Source organism: Carlito syrichta, unplaced genomic scaffold (assembly GCF_000164805.1).
Source record: "Carlito syrichta isolate Samal-C Ts95f unplaced genomic scaffold, Tarsius_syrichta-2.0.1 Scaffold316209, whole genome shotgun sequence".
NCBI classification, from domain to species: domain Eukaryota; kingdom Metazoa; phylum Chordata; class Mammalia; order Primates; family Tarsiidae; genus Carlito; species Carlito syrichta.
This window is the reverse complement of record NW_007260305.1, coordinates 468,753-487,158: the sequence shown is the minus strand read 5'-3', so window position 1 is coordinate 487,158 and position 18,406 is coordinate 468,753. Positions and strand designations below refer to the sequence as shown.

General features: G+C 42.9%; 1 protein-coding gene across 1 annotated transcript in view; it reads left to right on the top strand.

Annotated features, from left to right (window-relative positions):
- The window catches only part of SKAP1 (src kinase associated phosphoprotein 1), a 113,928-nt gene that overhangs the window by 19,659 nt on the left and 75,863 nt on the right, over positions 1 to 18,406 (top strand). The gene's annotated exons all lie outside the window — the stretch shown is intronic.

Here is an 18,406-nt window from a genome sequence, read left to right as displayed (position 1 = left end):
AAAAAAAAAAGTGTTCTTCTGGCAGGCTCGGTGGCTCAGCCTGCAATCCCAGCGCTTTGGGAGGCCGAGGCAAGTGGGTTGCCTGAGCCTGAGGGTTCAAGACCCACCCAGGCAACTTGGCGAGAACTCATCTCTACAATTAAAAGAATCAAAAATTAGGCAGCTGTGGTAGCGCGCGCCCATAGTTCCAGCTACTTGGAAGGCTGAGGTGAAAGGATCTCCTGAGCCTAGCAGGTCAAGGCTGCGGTGGCCGTGAGCATGCCACTGCACTCCAACCTGGGCAACAGAGTGAGACTCCGACTCAAAAAAAAAAAAAAAAGAAAGAAAGAAATGGTCGGGCTCTGTGGCCCAGCCTGTAATCCCAGCACTTTGGGAGGCTGAGGCGAGTGGATTACCTGAGCCCATGGATTTGAGACCCACCCGGACAACTTGACAAGACCTCGTCTCTACAATAAATCAAAAATTAGCCGGGCATAGTAGAGCTTGCCTGTAGTTCCGGCTACTTGGAAGGGTGAGGTGGAAGGATCACCTGAACCCAGTAGGTTGAGGCTGCAGTGGCCATCAGCATGCCACTGTACTCCAGCCTGGGTGACAGAGTGAGACTCCAACTCAAAAAAAGGAAGGAAGGAAGGAAAAAAGGAAGGAAGGAAGGAAGGAGAAAAGAAATACAAATACTTCTAGCCCGCCTGGCTGGACATTGTGACTCACATTGGTAATCCCAGCACTTTGGGAGGCTGAGTCAGAAGGATCGCTTGAGCCCGGAAGTTCAAGACCAGCCTAGGCAACTTAGCAACACCTCACCTCTACAAAAAATAAATTAAAAACAAATCAGCCAGGCATGATGGTGAGCGCCTGTAAACCCAGCTACTAGGGAGTCTGTGGTGGAAGGATCACCTGAATCCTGGAGATTGAGGCTGCAGTGAACTATGATTGTGCTACTGCAATTCAGTTTCCGCCTGGCTGACAGAGTAAGACTCTGGCTCAGAAGACAACAACAACAAAAGCCTATGCTTATGTAATTTCTCTGAAATTTTCAAAAATAATTTTGTAGCAAAATTTTACTCAGAGAGAAACTGTCTTAGTCACTTTTCCTTTGTTTTCCTAGTATTTCAGAAGTTAACAAAAGGATTAATTACAGACTACATATGTGTTTTTATAAGCTTTTTTATTGTAGTATATCATATACAGAGAAAAATGCACAAATTGTAAATGTAGAGCTCAGTGATTTTATTTTTAATTTTATTTGTTTATTTTTTTGAGTTGGAGTATCACTCTGTTGCTCAGACTGGAGTACAGTGGCATGCGCATGGTCACCACAGCCTCAACCTGCTGGGCTCAAGTGATCCTTCTGCCTCAGCCTTCCAAGTAGCAGGAACCACAGACATGTGCTACTATGCCTGGCTGATTTTTTAATTTATTGTAGAGATGAGGTCTCGCCACGTTGTACCATCTGGTCTCGAACCCCTGAGCTCAGGCAATTCTCTGATCTCTGCCTCCCAAAGTGCTTGGATTACAGGCATAAACCACCGCACCCAGCTAGTAATTTTATTTTTAACGTGAATACACTCATATAATCCTACCCACGTCAGGATACAGACCATTATCAACACCCCTTAAGCTTCTCTTTGTGCTCCTTCCCAATTATCTCCCCCCAAAAAAACTACTCTTCTGACTTACATCATCAGATCAATGTTTCCTGAACTTGAACTTCATATGAATAGCATCATATTATTTATTTGTGCATCAGGATTCCTTCAATAGCATTATATTTGTAAGAATCTTCCAAGTTTGCATGTAGCAGTGGTTCCTTTGTTCTCATTACTGTATAGTGTTTCTTGTATTCATTTTATTTCAGTCTACTGTGGGTAAATATTTGCGTTTTTTCTTCTTTGGCGGTGTTATAAGTAATGTTGCAGTGAATGTTCTTATATCTGTCTGGGTACTCATTACATTGGCATTTCTGTTGGGTATGTACCTAGGAGAGAAATTACTGGGTCGGAGGGCATGTGTGTGTTCAGCCTGAGTAGATTCTGCCAGTTTTACAAAGAGTTTGTACTAACGTACACTCCCACCAGCAGTGTGTGAAAATTCCAGTTGCTCCTTGTCCTTACCGACACTTGGTATCGTCAGTTTTTCTTAATGTTAGCGATTTTGGTGGGTGGTTGTCGTAGTCTCTTCATCAAAATAAACCGGCCACCTAGATGGATTCGGCCTCCAAAAACATCCTTTTTTCCTACTGCCATTGTGCATTTTTGCCAATGAATCACTGGAACATCCACTCTGTGAGGAACAGAGTGGTAGTATGGCCCTCATTTGCATGACTTTGAACTGTTATCTGTGACTGCTGTAGATTCTAGCCAGGGCAGACTGGGAGACACTGCCTTGCAGCCAGATAACCTTTTCTTGTTCATTAAGGACCCACTTAGCTCTCCGTGGGGCTGCAGCAGACAGCCTGGAAAAGCAGGTCATGACTTTATGGCTATATAATGCTAATCTCATCAATAATATTTCTAAGAGAAAAAAAAACAGAATTTAAATAACTGGGTTATGATACCAATCCATGAAAGTATGAAAGTCAGGTTGAGGACAGCTGTACTTTTTTTGCAACCAACATATGACTGACAGGACTCCATTCTTCATAATATATATTCAGAGAAACTTTTAAATTGGATGCTGAAATCTAGAGGGAGGAGGGTTAATTGCCTTGGAGTATTTTGAAAATACTAAGCAATATGCAGTCATATTAGAAGCAGTTGGGTAGCACTGGTGCTTTACCTGAGGCTGGACACGTAAGAGTTTCACAAAGGTTTGTGAATGATAATTCCTCTCCCTCTGTCAGCAAGAAATTCAAGTTCAGTGACCAATTCTTTTTTTTCCAGTTTTCAATAAGAAGTGAATAGTCCAGCTGGCTTTTAAAAATCAATGTCAAACTCCACATACTTTCCACCTTGGTTTGATTTTGGTTCTTAACAAAGGAACAAAATCTTCAATAAATGTAGAAATGCAAATACTGCCCAAGTAACCTCACTAATATTGGGGGAGGGGACTCTTCTCTATTGGAAATTTATGTGTTTTGCCCACAATTTGGAAACAAGGAACCCTTTGCTGATAATTCTAGAGATTCAGAAATTAAACATGCACTATTAAATACTAATAGGAAATTAGATAATTTTTTTTTCTTTCTCTTTCTCAATCTGCCTTTCTCCCTGTTCTCACTGTAAAATGTGTGCATGCCCCCTTCTTTCTGCTTTGTGATCTGATTTCACATGCCACCCTTATAAGGGTTTTTAAAAATCTGCAACCCCCAAAATATTGGATTATAATGGAAACAAGGTGCAATATTTCAAGCATCGTGCTACAATAAAAGTAACAGGATAATGATTTTCTTTCTCAGTTCAGATATCAGAGGCTCAAGTATTGATTGCCTGTTTCTTTTGCCTCCTGTCCTCTCATGAAACTACACTTTTGACACAGAGTCACAATAAAATGTGCCCTTTCCAGTATGAGAGCTCTGTAAATGTCATTCACACAGTCATTGTTTTCTAATTCTCTGCATTTTCATCAGAGTAGCACACAACCCTTCACTGAGTGGAGAGAGAGCAAGCCATGTTTTAGATTTAGAATTCACTAGAACAAACAAGTTTCATTATTTTGCTCAGGGCAGTTACATTCTAAAAATAGGACTCCTTTTCCATAGTGTCTATGAAATTACTATTATTAGAATTGACTGAGTGATGAAGATTTTGATAACTAGAGGGTTTCATGAAATGCTGTTGGGAATATTGACATTAGCTTTGGCAGGCAAAGAGAGGTTGTAAAAGCTGTGTGAATGTCAGTGTTTATGGATGAGAAGGGTCGGTTTGTAGCATGAGCAGAAACCGGGCAGAGACCCAGAGGAAATGGCTGGTTCCTCAGCCCAGCTCAGCCAACTCTTCCTCCCAACCTGCAACATTTGCTGTCTCTGATCCCGGCTGCTAGCAAATGATTTGTGATTTTGTTTAAGAATAAATATCGGTGGTAGCTTAGTTTGAGGCCACCAAACTCATTTCACTTGTGCCCTGCACGGAATTTGATCTCAAAGGTGGCGAGCTGGTATCTTAACACAATGTGACACTTATTACCTCCCTCTCCTCTGTGAAATCAGTGTATCTAAAAATATCTCATACAAAAGACCTGCAGAAACAAGCCATACACAAAGCATTCACTAATGTCTTGATGAATGCAATCAGCGCACCTATGGCTTTTCAGATGCTCCTGTGTTTATGTGAACCTCTGCTTCACATAATGCTGCCTTTTTATTTATTTCTAATCGCTTCCCAATCAGTCAGCACCGGCGTCCTTTTTCTAACCTCAAATCATGGTCTAATAATCTGTTTTGGTGCCTTTATTGGCCTCAAAGGTAGTTTGAGCCGTTAAAATCTTTTTTTAACAAGTTTCCCTTTGATAAGAGATGTTGCAGTGGGTTCCGAGTCTCTTTTACCTCTGCCTAACCTTTTCCAGACAGACACAAAATCACAGACGAGACAGACCCTAGCAATATCACCTAACCTTGGCATTAAAGCTCATTTGGATGTAGCATCACCTAAAACTTCTGAAAATCCTTAGTCTAATTAGGTCAGAAGAGAGTGCCCGGAGTCTGTACCAAAGACTTGGACACTGTTGAATTTTATGAAAGATTAAAATGGCCTGGTATAATGAGAATAGCCTTCTTCCTACTGCTGGTTGGTTTACTTTTCTTTTGGAGATGGAACACAGGAAAGACGATCGATGTTTTATTTGTGTTCTCCATTTTGTGTATACATGTCTCAGTCTCTCCCTCTCTAGTCCAATTCATGCCCCGAGGGGCCAGCTGCAGACTTTATCCAGCACCACTGCAGCAGATCCCATATGGAAAGCAGTCCTTCCAGAAATCTGTTCAGAAAACTCCTGTTCATCTTTGCATCAGCCTGTCTGAGAGGCAGAGTTGCAGAGTTACCCAGGAGACCACTGAAAGAGCAGGTCTCAACTCTCTCTTTTCTTTTTGCTTGCTTTCTATTGATTGTCTCTAGAAGAAAGGTAACTGATTTAGGGAGTCTGAAAATGGTTTGGAGAGACTATAAAAGGGAAAAAATGAGATCAGTGTGAAAAAGTCAACACCTCACACCTTTCTCAAACTGGACAAAAACATTTACGTCCTGAAATATTTCCAGTACAAAAATAAAATAAAATATATGATAAGAGAGAGGTCACCAGAGATATATTTTAGGAAACCCAGACTTCAGTTCTTCCTGACCCGCCTTTTCCTTCTCACCACATGAAATGCGGAAATGGAATTTCTGCTTACTGTATTCGAAGAATTTTCAAGGTTTGACTTTCTTAGAAAGTTTTTAACTTGATACATGTAATATTAGCCAATCTGTCAGTGAGAGAAAATGTTTGACAGAAGATTTGCCATAATTTTCTATCTTAAGAATTCTCAGGCTGGAGGCCATGGCTTACGCCTGTAATTCCAGCGTTTTGGGAGGTGAAGGCAGAATTGCTTGAGTTCAGGAGTTTGAGACCCACCTGGACAATATAGCGAGACCCTGTCTCTACAAAAAATTTAAAAAGAAAATTAGCCTTGTGTGGTGGCATGCACCTGTAGACCTAGCTACTCAGGAGGCTGATACAGGAGGATCGCTTGAGCCCAGGAGTTGGAGGCTGTAGTGAGACATGATCGTATCACTGCACTCCAGCCTGGGCAACAGAGGGAGACTCTGACTCAAAAAAAAAAAAAAAGAGCCGGGCTCGGTGACTCAGCCTGTAATCCCGCGCCTTGGGAGGCTGAGGTGAGTGGATTACCTGAGCCCCTGGGTTCGACACCTGCCTGAGCAACTCAGCGAGACCTCATCTCTACAATAAATCAAAAAATTAGCCAGGCGTGGTAGCGCGCGCCTGTAATTCCAGCTACTTGGAAGGCTGAGGCGGAAGGATCGCCGGAGCCCAGCAGGTTGAGGCTGCAGTGGCTGGGAGCGGCCACTGCACTCCAGTCTGGGCGACAGAGTGAGACTCCAACTCAAAAAAACCCAAAACAAACAAACAAACAAAAGAATATTCACAGTATTAGGTACATTGTGCAAAGTCCATGTAGGATACTGGACTTAAGCTCTTAAGACTTACCAGCAATGTGACATATTTCTATTTTAAAAGCAAGGAAGATAAGTATTGACTTTACTGCTACCACATACTGTATCAGTGGGATGTTGTCAAGTTGGATCCAAGTTGTAAGCTCTCTACTCAGAGTTTTATCCATAAAGATGCTTACTATAACTCAAACAAAATCTAGTTGTTTCTGGCACTATTTTCTTCAGTGTGCCAAAGATGAAACTGATTCCTTCTTAAGAAATGTCACATGTAATCCAGATGTTGGAGGTTATTGGAATTCATACAGCCAGGAACGACACGTGCTTACATGTTGCTAAGCTTTCCTCCGCGGGTTTCCCCTCTGTGGCAGTGATGTGAGCCCAGCAGCTCAAACGGAGGCCCTTTCACAAAGGTGGGCAACCTGAGCCTTCATGGCACCCTTCAGATCATGCGTAGGTCAGAGATGGAAGACACACAGTGCCATGCTGGGAGCCAGTTGTTTAAGTGAGGAGGAACGGCCCTGGGAGTGAGCAGCTACGTGGAGGATTGCAAGTTAGACTTGCGACTCTCCTGAAAGGTGAGCTTGCCCTGTCGGGGCTCGTCTTACACAGCAGAAGGAAAGGAGGAAAACTTCTCAAATCAGAGTCAGGGAGAGCTGGTGGCGCTGGGGCTGCCTCTATCTAAACCCTGATCTCATACTGCTTCCCTGTGGAGAATTCTCTGAACTGCAGTTTCCCTCTGTGGGCCCCTGCCTGTCACGCCCACCCAGTGTGGTCTCAGGCCTGGGCTTGGCAGCAGCCAGAAGCATTAAAGGACAAAAAACAAAACAAAACCAAAAAAACTCTGCTGTTAAGACCCTCAGCAAAAAGAATGGAAAAGTCATGAGGGAATGGTCACATCCTGAATCCAGCATCATGTAACTGCAGGCTGATCTGACAGGTCTGCATAACCTATTTAATCCCACGCCTTTGGGAGGCGAGGTGAGTAGATTGCCTGAGCCCGCCTGGGCAACTTGGCGAGACCTCTTCTCTACTGTAAATCAAAATGAGCTGGGCGTGGTAGCACTCGCCTGTAGTTCCAGCTACTTGGAAGGCTGAGGCGGAAGGATCGCCAGAGCCCAGCAGGTCGAGGCTGCGGTGGCGGGGAGCGGCCACTGCACTCCAGTCTGGGTGATAGAGTGAGACACCAACTCAAAAAAAAAAAAAAAAAGCCTTTTCTTGGTCGGGCTCGGTGGCTCAGCCTGTAATCCCAGCACTTTGGGAGGCTGAGGCGAGTGGATTGCCTAAGCCCACGGAGGATTCGAGACCCACCCAGGCAACCTCATCTCTACAACAAATCAAAACTTAGCCAGGTGTGGTAGCGCACGCCTGTAGTTCCAGCTACTTGGAAGGCTGAAGTGGAAGGATCGCCGGAGCCCAGCAGGTCAGGGTTGCGGTGGCCATTGCATACAGTCTGGGCAGCAGAGTGAAACTCCAACTCAAAAAAAATAAAGAAAGAAAAAGTATTTTCTTAAAAAAAAAAAAAGCCCAAAGCCTCTGTCTGTCTAGCAGTGTTCCTTCAGCTCTTCTTTTACAGACACGTGTTCTGGCTTGCACCCTTGGAAATTCTAAATAAAGTGTTAAAACTGCCTGCTGTGTCTCTGAATATTTTTCATAAGAGCTGAACCACAAGTCTCTGGCCAACATAGAGGTTGCCACGCCCACCCTTTTATACCTGCCATCACCACTTCCTGTGTATCCTCCATTCCCACCAAGGATAGTTTAGATACAGGCATTAACCAGGACACCCTGACCCTCCAGCTACGCTTCTTTGTACGGCATTAAGGCAAGAAAACACACTTTAGACATAGCTCTCCAGCTATTTCATTATGACATAAAAATAGCGTTGTAGGAACATTGTAGTTAGTGGTGTTATGCCATGGCCTCATTTCTCTACAATTTAGGAACCTAGGGAAAGCTCAGATTCTCTTAATTAGGAAAACAGTCAGAAGCTAATGGAAAACTATGATAATTAAAGTTTGTCGCTTGTTAGGGGAGGTGAAGAAAAGGGTAATAAATCCTTTGGGCTGGTCAGTGGTATTTTCCAGTGAATATTCAGAATCAGAACGTATAAAGAAAGTTGCCTATGTTATTCACATTCCACGGAGAACTTGATCCTTTCCCTACCTCTCCTCCCTGCCTCTGTTGAAGGCTCCAGGGTGAAAGCTATAAGTTGAAGAGGACAAGCCATCAGCAGAGGGTAACTTATGATGAGAAATGAAAATATTTGGATTAGCTATAATACCAAGTCAGTGATATTTACAAATTATTAAGCTGCCATCCTCACATCAAACACTTTTTCTTTTATGAAATGCTAAGCTGTACTTTCAGTTTGTTTCAAATTGTCAGGGTCATTATTTGATGTTCCTCTTTGTTTGTTTATCTTAATTAAGATGTTGAATCAATCATTTTTACTTTCTCTCTCCAAGAGCAGCAGCCGGCTCGGAGTCAGGATGAGGGTTGGCCACCCTTGAGTGCGGTGCAGGTGCTGAGCTGCTTTTGTTCACAGAGGGATAAAAAGCACATTTGTTCTTCAGGTTGTGTGGATAGACTGACAGATTTTTGATAAGAAGAAAAAAAGTCTTCCTCTGTTGTGAGAAATAGCGTGCCTATGTGGAACACATAAAAGCAGTGGCAAATGTCATTCCTGTTTTGGAGATGATTTTCTTCAACAACATAATGACAACTCGCCTGGGGACGGGAAACACTGAGGTGGGGATGGACATAGGAGACAACATGTAGTGACCCAGATCAAGCACGAAGCAGAAATGAAGAGACCTGAACTTGTCCTGTGGATGTGACAGTTTTTCCTGCCACTCTAGTGTTCTTTCCCGTTCCTGATGTTGCAGTTTACTCTCCCAATGGCTAGGTCATAGTCTCCTAGGAGTCGGATGGCTTCTTGTGGGGAAGTCCCTTCTGCACCCAAACCACTTTGTGTTCCTCTATGTCTAGAGACACTTCTGGCCCATCACATCTGTATAAGGGCTCTTACAGGGACTCCCTGACAGTAGCTGAGACACCCACTCTTTCCCACTCCTGTCCCCCATCCCCCTTTGAGAAACACTTATCCGCTCAGGAGAGTTAGCAGGGGTAGAGAAGCAATCAACTAGACATGGAACAGAATTGTACTCTGCACCCAATCGGCCCATCTAGGGATAAAACCTGTCGCCTTGGTCTCCTTACCATCATGCCCAACCAAGTGAGCTAACTGGTCATACAGTTTAATCAGCTGGACAAATAAGAACCACAAAGAAAGGAAACAGGCCTCCCTATGAGTTCAGGAGATTGGATGGGAAAAGACACTGTGCTTTATTTTTCAAATCATCCTAGTCAATGAAGCAATCCAAACATAGCCATCGAGTTAAATCGATTTCTTGTATTTTAGACCACTTGCTTCTAGAACAGCAGGATCTGTCCCTGACTGGAAGGCACTGACATTGTTTGTAACCCTCATGCACTTGGAGCCCTAGAGTTAGGAAAAAGTATACATTTTCATTGATCAGAATCTCTTTGGAGCACATCTAAGCAGAATCTGAATGTGAAATGAATGCTAACGTCTCCTAGTTAGCATCCTTGCGGGCACTAGCAACTAGCACACAATCCAGCGGTCTCTTCTATTGTTCTGCTCCCTGCTCCAGACAGTATTACAGAATTTGACTCCAGGGACTCAGATAAGAAAGCCCACATTCTATGCCTTCACTAGGCAAGAGGTGGATTTTTGAATCATGTCATTTCAAGAGACAAACCAACACCAACAGGCAAACCATAATCTTTCAAAGACAAACCAACACTTCATTCTCTGTTATGATGCTTGGGCCACAGATAACTAGTTTCAACAAATTCTCGCTTTTCATTAGTGGAAAACACTTTCCTCTAATCACCATGACTTACCTAACAACTGGTATTAAGCAGTCTTCTCTTACCACACTCTTTTGCTTTCTTTCCAGTGGGATATGAAGTCCGACAATTACATTCAAGAACTCATCCTAGAAAATGTGCTACATACCTCATTGCTGAATATCACCACCGTCACCTTTGAAGTACTCCCCTTAGAAAGCTATATACTGACACCAGCACCTAGTCCATCCATCAAAGCAATTGTGGAACTCTTTTTCTGAAATGGCCGTCGGAACTCTTGCCGTGTTATTACCCTTGATGTCCTGAATGTCTTCAAAATCTCCTTGATCTTTGAGTAAAGAAAAAAGTCATTAGAGGCCAGATCAGGTGAGTAGGAAGGGTGGTTCCAATAGTTATTTGTACAGTGCTGCAAACATAAGCACAGTAGCAAGTTTGCGAACTTAATTGCCAGACCTCAGCAAATAGCGACAATAGCTCTGATGGCCATTCCAGAAGAAGAGTTCCAAAATTGCTTTGATGGCTGAACTAGGCACTGGTGTCAGTGAATAGCTTCCCAAGGGGAGTACTTCGAAGGTGACCATAGAGCCGGGCTCGGTGGCTCAGCCTGTAACCCCGCACTTTGGGAGGCTGAGGTGAGTGAATTGCCTGAGCCCGCGGGTTCGAGACCCGCCTGGGCAACTTGGCGAGACCTCATCTCTACAATCAATCAAAAAATTAGCCAGGCGTAGTAGCACACGCCTGTAGTTCCAGCTACTTGGAAGGCTGAGGCGGAAGAATCACTGGACCCCAGCAGGTTGAGGCTGCGGTGGCCGGGGGCAGCCACTGCACTCCAGTCTGGGTGACTGTGTGAGACTCCAACTCAAAAGAAAAAAAAAAAAAAGAATGGGATGGCGGGCCAGACATGGTGACCGACACCTGTAATTCCAGCACTTTGGGAGGCTAAGCTGAGAGGATCACTTGAGGCCAGGTATTTGAGACCAGCCTGTGCAACATAGCAAGACCCCATCTCTTAAATTTTTTAAAAAATTAGTTGGGGATAGTGGCATGCGCCTGTAGTCCCAGCTACTCAGGAGACTGAGGCAGCAGGATAGCTTGAGTCCAGGAGTCACGGTTGCAGTGAGCTATGATTGCACCTCTGTATTCTAGTGTAAGCAATAGAGTGAGACCCTGTCTCTAAAATTTTTTTTTAGACGTTTATTTGCTTTTTATTTATTTATTTATTTATTTTTGAGTTGGAGTCTCACTCTGTCGCCCAGACTGGAGTGCAGTGGCCGCTCCCGGCCACCGCAGCCTCGACCTGCTGGGCTCAGGCGATCCTTCTGCCTCAGCCTTCCGAGTAGCCGGAACTACAGGCGCACGCTACCATGCCCGGCTAATTTTTTTTTTTAATTATAGAGATGAGGTCTCACCAAGTTGCCCAGGTGGGTACGAACCCACGGGCTCAGGCAATCCACTCACTTCAGCCTCCCAAGGCGTGGGATTACAGGCTGAGTCACCGAGCCCAGCTCTGTCTCTAAAATTTAAATAGAGATGAGAAAGATACTATAAGTAGTTTCTTCAGCCGTTGGAAAGGATGAAATAAGCCAGAATTATATGAGCATAGGTAATCATTTCCCTGGTATTTCTTAAATGATATCATGCAGATGTCCTAACTTCCATGGATTAATGTGGTTTCTTCAAGTCCTGGTAACATTAGTCCTGGGCAGTTCATCAAAACTGTGATGTGTACAAGTTGTCTTGGCGCCTTTCTCACTCCTCAGACCTGTTCTGGTACTCAGTGCCCAAGCCCCCTACCTGGAAGCCCAACTGGGCCCACTGTACCAAGCCTGCCAGTAAGCCATCAGGATGACAAGGACCTAACATGAAGAATTACTCTGAGGTTGTGGTTCTCAGCCCTAGGTGAGCAGCAGAAGCATCCACAGAGTTTTGTAAATATAAACATGCCTCAGTCCCACCCCAGATGATCCTGATTCAGCATCTCTGGGATCAGTTCAGGTATCTACATTTTTAGAAAGGTAGACAGATGATTCTGATGCGAATCCACAGTTAAGAGCCACTGCTCTAAAGTGTTGATGACTGATAATGTCTCAGTTGGCCACATACACGCAAGCTCGTGCATAAGAGACACTGCCCCACATACTTCTATCAGTTATATATCTCTGCTCAGTGGGCCTTGTCCCTGGGAGAGCAGGAATTCTGTGTCTCTTCCTCTCGATGATCCATGATGTACCAGCGTGTTACCATGCTGTGGATGAAAGGACCTTGCATTCGTAGTTTAATAGGGAATACCGCTTTAATCTAAGGGCATGGGCTCCAAATGATGGATTTGCAGACCCCAAGGAAGTCAGTTGAGAAGATATTTTGGAAGAAGGGCCCTTTTCCAGTTCCTTTAAACACACACCATTTAAGAAGCACCAGTTCTACTTTACAAAACAACAAACACAAAACCACTGGGCCTGTGTCAGAAGATATTTCAGACTTCTGAGGGAAAAAGAACTTCTTGATTTTCCTTCATCTGATGTTTGGAATCACCGCCAACCCTCATGCCTCTTTCCCCTAGAGAAGCAGTGCCGGCCATCCCTAATTCAGCCATCGTTAGATGACAAAAGAGCTCATGTTAAAAGAGCACATTACGCTCCTCTGAATATCCTCTCATACATGGAATACAACCTTAGAACACAGCGCAGAGGGTCGTTTAGTGATCAATTCCCTATTATAGAACAGGCACAGCGAGGCCAATCAATATCTTCATGTATCTGGCCATCTTTTACAGACCTGGAGTAATTAAGATTCTACAATGTCTTAGGCAATCCTTAATATTTCAATGGCTTCTCTTCTCAACTGTTTCAGCTGTTTCTTTTACTTTTATCATCTTCCCGATTCTATAAGTGCCAACCTCATAGGGCTATTATAAAAATCGAATTAAATAAAAGGTTTGAAAGTGCCCTAAAATTTTTAAAGCTCTATATAAACAGAGCAATGTTTCTGTAGTAGGGACTGTATTCTTTGTGTATCAGTACTTCAAATCTTTGATGGCAAGAGGAGGAGGAAAGACTGAGATGTGGGAAGATTAATGCTAAGTGTTGGTGTAAGAATTCCTTCAGTTCCTACCTTGTCCACTTACTAACTAGGATACTTAAGCAAGGCACTTTAATTTCCCCATCAAGAGAAAAATGATCATTTTTCCCATTCTAGATAATTATTTTTATTATGGAGGTAGTGGTCAGGATTAATGAATCAAGGTATATTAGCAGATTTAAGAGACTACAGATTTTTTAAATCCTGCAGAAAGAATCTGGAAGGGAGATTCAGTTGCAGGCCCAGGTCGTAGCTGAACATGAAACCATCGAGGCACTTGTTTCTCAAATTATTAGCACACTTCTTCTGCTAAATAGGATCAAAGGAAGAGCTTTTGTTCTTGTCCATTACAAAAACATATTGAATGGTCTATGGAAATTTTTTTTAAAAAACCATCACGCATTTATTGCCCCAGAAATAAGAATTTATCATGAGAGTATTCTCATACCTTTGTTGGTGTGAACTGTTCTTCAGGAAGAGGCAAAGAGATAGATGAAATATAGACAAGACATTGGGCCAAGTGCTAATTGTTTATTTTCTTTCCAAAGTGGCAAGAAGTTGTTGGGGTTTCATACTTCATTTTACATACAAATTGAGGTCCTGAGGGAGAATATCCTTCATGTGAACAGCTCTCCCAGTTACAGGAGAAAACTGAGTAACAATAAAACCCTCAGGGACATCATTTAATATTTCCAGCATTTCACATGAGCTTCTGACACTTGGGTCTTCAAGGGGAAAGCTGATTTATACATTCAGTCGTTAGACAATGTAAAGGTGAGGTCAGGCGTAGGCATTCTTCATCCCTTTCCCTGGTGCTCACGGGTCCCTTGGGCAAGGTGGAATCAAAGCATTTCAAATGGTAGAGGTCACAGGAGTGACACCGTAAGAGGTAAAAGAGCACATCCTCCTTCCTCAGCCAGCAGGTCTGACGCCCATATATCTTCATATGGCCGCTATTCCTACTTGAAAAATTACACGCAGTTGGTTTTACTTTTCCTTCTCTTCCTATTTTTAAAACATAATTTCCACCCCCATCTGCAATGTAATTTATGTCAAGTATAATGATTATGTGCTTCTGATTATTTTTTAAGAAGTCGAAACCTTTAACATGAATGCAAGACAACAGGTGTCTTGTTTTATAGCCTTGTACCATCCCAACCCTATAAATTCAGATCCTGTCTGGGCTCTCTCTGTCTTTGCACTGATCCGAAGTTGTCTTTCGAGGACATTATAGGAATTCTGTGCTCACTGGCACAACACCTCCCACATGGTAGTTTCCAGATAAATTTTTCTTGATTTGATTTGATCTATACGTACTCTATCCAATTCTGGTCAAGCCCAGTAATGTAATAATATTCTGTAAATCGCAGCCCAAGATTATATCCAGGGCTTCTGATCCCAGATTTCATAATGAGATTTCATACCTTTTATTACTCTAGGTCTCCAGTGGAAAGAGACATCCTGTTTTTGTGGGTCCCTTGCAATGTTAGAAGAACTTAGGTAAATTAGACCTATGGAACAGAGCACAATATTAGAACTGCAGATGAGTCTTGAAATTGCATAAAGACTACAGATCATTAAAATATTGTAAAACAATCCCTAATTCAAATGCAACTTTGTATATGTGTTTTTAATACAATTGTTTTTCTTATTTGACATTGATTTCTTCTTTTCTGATTTCTTTTGCCGTACGTCCTTCATATCAAGCTTAGGAATTTTGTATAATCAGCCACTCAGAAAGGACACTGTTTTGTAAATATGGAGACCCATGGCTTAGCCGTAAAATAGTTGTATATAGATTTTAAAACTCAAATAAAGCCAGCACAGTGGCACATGCCTATAGTCCCAGCTACTTGGGAGGCAGAGGCAGGAAGATTGCTTGAGCCCAGGGGTTTGACTCTAACCTGGCAACATAGTGAGAACTAGTTTCTTAAAAGAAAACGGGCAGGCTGGGTGCAGTAGCTCAAGCCTGTAATTCCAGCACTTTGGGAGACCGAGGTGAGGCGATTGCCTGAGCCCACGCGTTCGAGAACAGTGTGGGCAACTTGGCGAGACCTCGTCTCTACAATAAGCCAAAAACTTAGCCAGGCATGTTAGCGTGCGCCTGTAATTCCAGCTACTTGGAAGATTGAGGCAGAAGGATCGCTGGAGCCCAGCAGGTTGTGACGCTGGGGTGACTGTGAGAGTGCCACTGCACTCCAGCCAGAGCTATGGAGTGAGACTCCTATGAAGGCAGGAAGGAAGGAAAGAAGAAAGGAAGGAAGGAAGGAAGGAAGGAAGGAAGGAAGGAAGGAAGGAAGGAAGGAAGGAAGGAAGGAAGGAAGGAAAGAAGAAAGACTACAAGCAGCCACCCTTCCCAGTCCCAGAGTTCTGCTCCCCAGAGGTGACCACTTTCAATTTTTTCGTCAATTCTTTCACCCACTCTGGTGTTTACCTTCCACAATTCTGAATAACATTATTATACAGTTATTTTGAATTTATCAGTTTCACATGATCTATTGATTTTATATGATGGTAGAGAAGAATTTAGCACTCCTATTCCATCCCAATCATCACTTCCCCTCTCTTCATCTTCCTAGTGTGGTTATACCATAATTGTTAGTTAATCAATGCTTAGTGTTTACATTAACTATGTAGATATTATTTACTGTCAACTATCATAAAAATGTATAATTAATTTTTATTTATTATTTTTTCCTAGAGTTGTCTAATGCCTTGGCTTTATTTCATTTGGTTGGTTTTTGTTTTTTGTGGTTTTTTTTTTAGTTGGAGTCTCATTCTGTTGCCCAGGCTGGGGTACAGTGGCATGCTCACTGCTACCACAGCCTCAACCTACTAAGCTCAGGCAATCCTTCCACCTTAACTTTCCAAGTAGCTGGAACTACAAGTTTGTACCACCACGCCTGGCTAATTTTTTATTTATTTATTATAGAGATACGGTCTCACCAAGTTGCCCAGGCTGGTCTTGAACTCCTGGGTTCAGGCAATCCTCTCACCTCAGCCTTCCAAAGTGCTGGGATTATAGGTGTGAGCCACCTCGGCTAGCCATTATTTGATTAGTTTGCTAAGTCATCCCTAATTCTTTCCACACTTTGTCGCAGAATTGTAATATTTTTCATATGGTCAAACACATCAGATGATACATCCGTTCCATGCTGCTATTAGAACGTCCCTCCCGGAGACTTCCATCCTCCTCCCAACTCTGGGCTGGCTGCTCTTGAGGTCTCCTGCATAGCTGTCACCCTGGGACTTCCCTTTTATCCCTTTTCTTTGCCAGAGTCCCACCTTTTGGATTCAGTATCATTTTCTTTCTTGATGGGCTCCCTCATTTTGGTGGAGCACATGAGTACTGGTGGCATCCTGAGAAAGGCTGCCTGGGAGGTTGATTTTTTTGAGACTCTGAATGTCTGGAAACATCTGTGAAAATCTCTTCATTCAATCATTCTTTACACTTAACTGACAGTTCGGGTGTGAGAACGCCAATGGAAAAATGACTTTCCCTTAGAACCTGGAAAGTTTTGCTAATTGACTTCTGGCTTCTGACTTTCAGCTTCCAGTATTGCCGTGGAGAATTTCAGTGCCAGTCTGATTCTTTTTTTTTTTTTTTTTTGAGTTGGTGTCTCACTCTGTCGCCCAGGCTAGAGTGTAGTGGCACACTCACAGACACCCCAGTGTCAACCTGCTGGGCTTTGGCGATCCTTCCACCTCAGCCTTTCAAGTAGCTGGAACTGTAGGTGTGCACTACCACACCTGGCTAATATTTTCTCTTTATTGTAGAGACGAAGTCTCACCAAGTTTCCCAGGCTGGTCTTGAACCCATGGACTCAGGCAGTCCACTCGCCTTGGCCTCCCAAAGTGCTAGGATTACAGGCTGAGCCACCAAGTCCAGCCCAGTCTGATTGTTTATTCTTTGTGTATGGCCTGTTTTCTCCTCCTGACTTTGAAGATCTTAAGATCTTTTTCTCAACTATGTTCTGAAATCTCACAGTGATTACCAAAGTTTGAGTCTCTTTTCATCCATGTCTTGGATGTATGGAGGGCCCTTTCAAAAAGACTCAGCCAGACATGGTGGCTCATGCCTGTAATCTCAGTAGTTTGGGAGGTGAAGCAAGAGGATTGCTTGAGCCTGGGAGTTCAAGACCAGCTTGGGCAACTCGGCAAGACCTTGTCTCTACAATATAAAAAAATCAAAAAATTAACCAAGCATGGTGGTTCCAGCTGCTTTGAAGACTGAGACAGAAGGATTGCCGGAGCCTCTACAAAAAATAAAAATAAAAAAATTGGCCAGGCACAGTGGCTCATGCCTGTAATCCCAGCACTTTGGGAGGCGGAGGTGAGAGGATTGCCTGAGCACAGGGGTTCGAGACCAACCTGGGCAACTTGGCAAGACCTCGTCTCTACAATAAATAAAAAAATTAGCCAGGCGTGGTGGTGCCACTGTACACCAGCCTGGGTGACAAAGTGAGACCTGACTCAAAAAAATAAAATAAAATAAAAATATATATTTTTAAAAAATTATATATATATATATATATATATCTCAGAAGATTCAGTTTGCATTTTGAAAAATATTATTGTGTCTGACCATTTTCCTCTGTCTTTTATGCTCTAGTATTTTTTCTTTTCTGGTTTCCTTTCCTTGGTCTTGTTGCCCCATATGAGATTTTCTCAGTTTCATTTTAAATTTTGGCTGCTGTGTATTTAATTTCCAACTATTCTTTCTTTCTCTTAGGTTGTTCTTCTTTTTCTTTTTTTGAGTTGGAGGCTTATTCTGTCGCCCAGGCCGGAGTGCAGTGGCACGCTCACGGCCACCCCAGCATTGACCTGCTGGGGTCGTGCAATCCTTCCGCCTCAGCCTTCCAAGTAGCTGGAACTACAGGCATGCGCTACCATGCCTGGCTAATTTTTTATTTATTGTAGAGACGAGGTCTTGCCAATTTGCCTGATGTTGTTTTGAACCCATGGGTTTTCTCAATCCTCTCGATTTTTAAAAAAAAAATGCTTTCTTACGCTTAGAATATTTTCTTCCAGCCTCTGGATGCTCCTTATATACGTGCAACTACATGAAAAATCATCCTCTACTCTTCTCTTAATTATACCTTTCATTTTTGTATAATGCCCTTGTTTTGGTGCAGCTGACTGAAAATCTGTGGGATCAGATGACACTAGATATTCCTGCTCACTTTTGTTCTCCATTTGCATGATATATATTTTTTCCTCCAATAATTTTGGCCAATAGGTGGGTCTTTTTGTACCAGATGAATGAGTTTTTTAAAATTCAGTTACCAAGTTTTATATTTTTAAGTGGGAAATTCAAATGATTTTCTTCA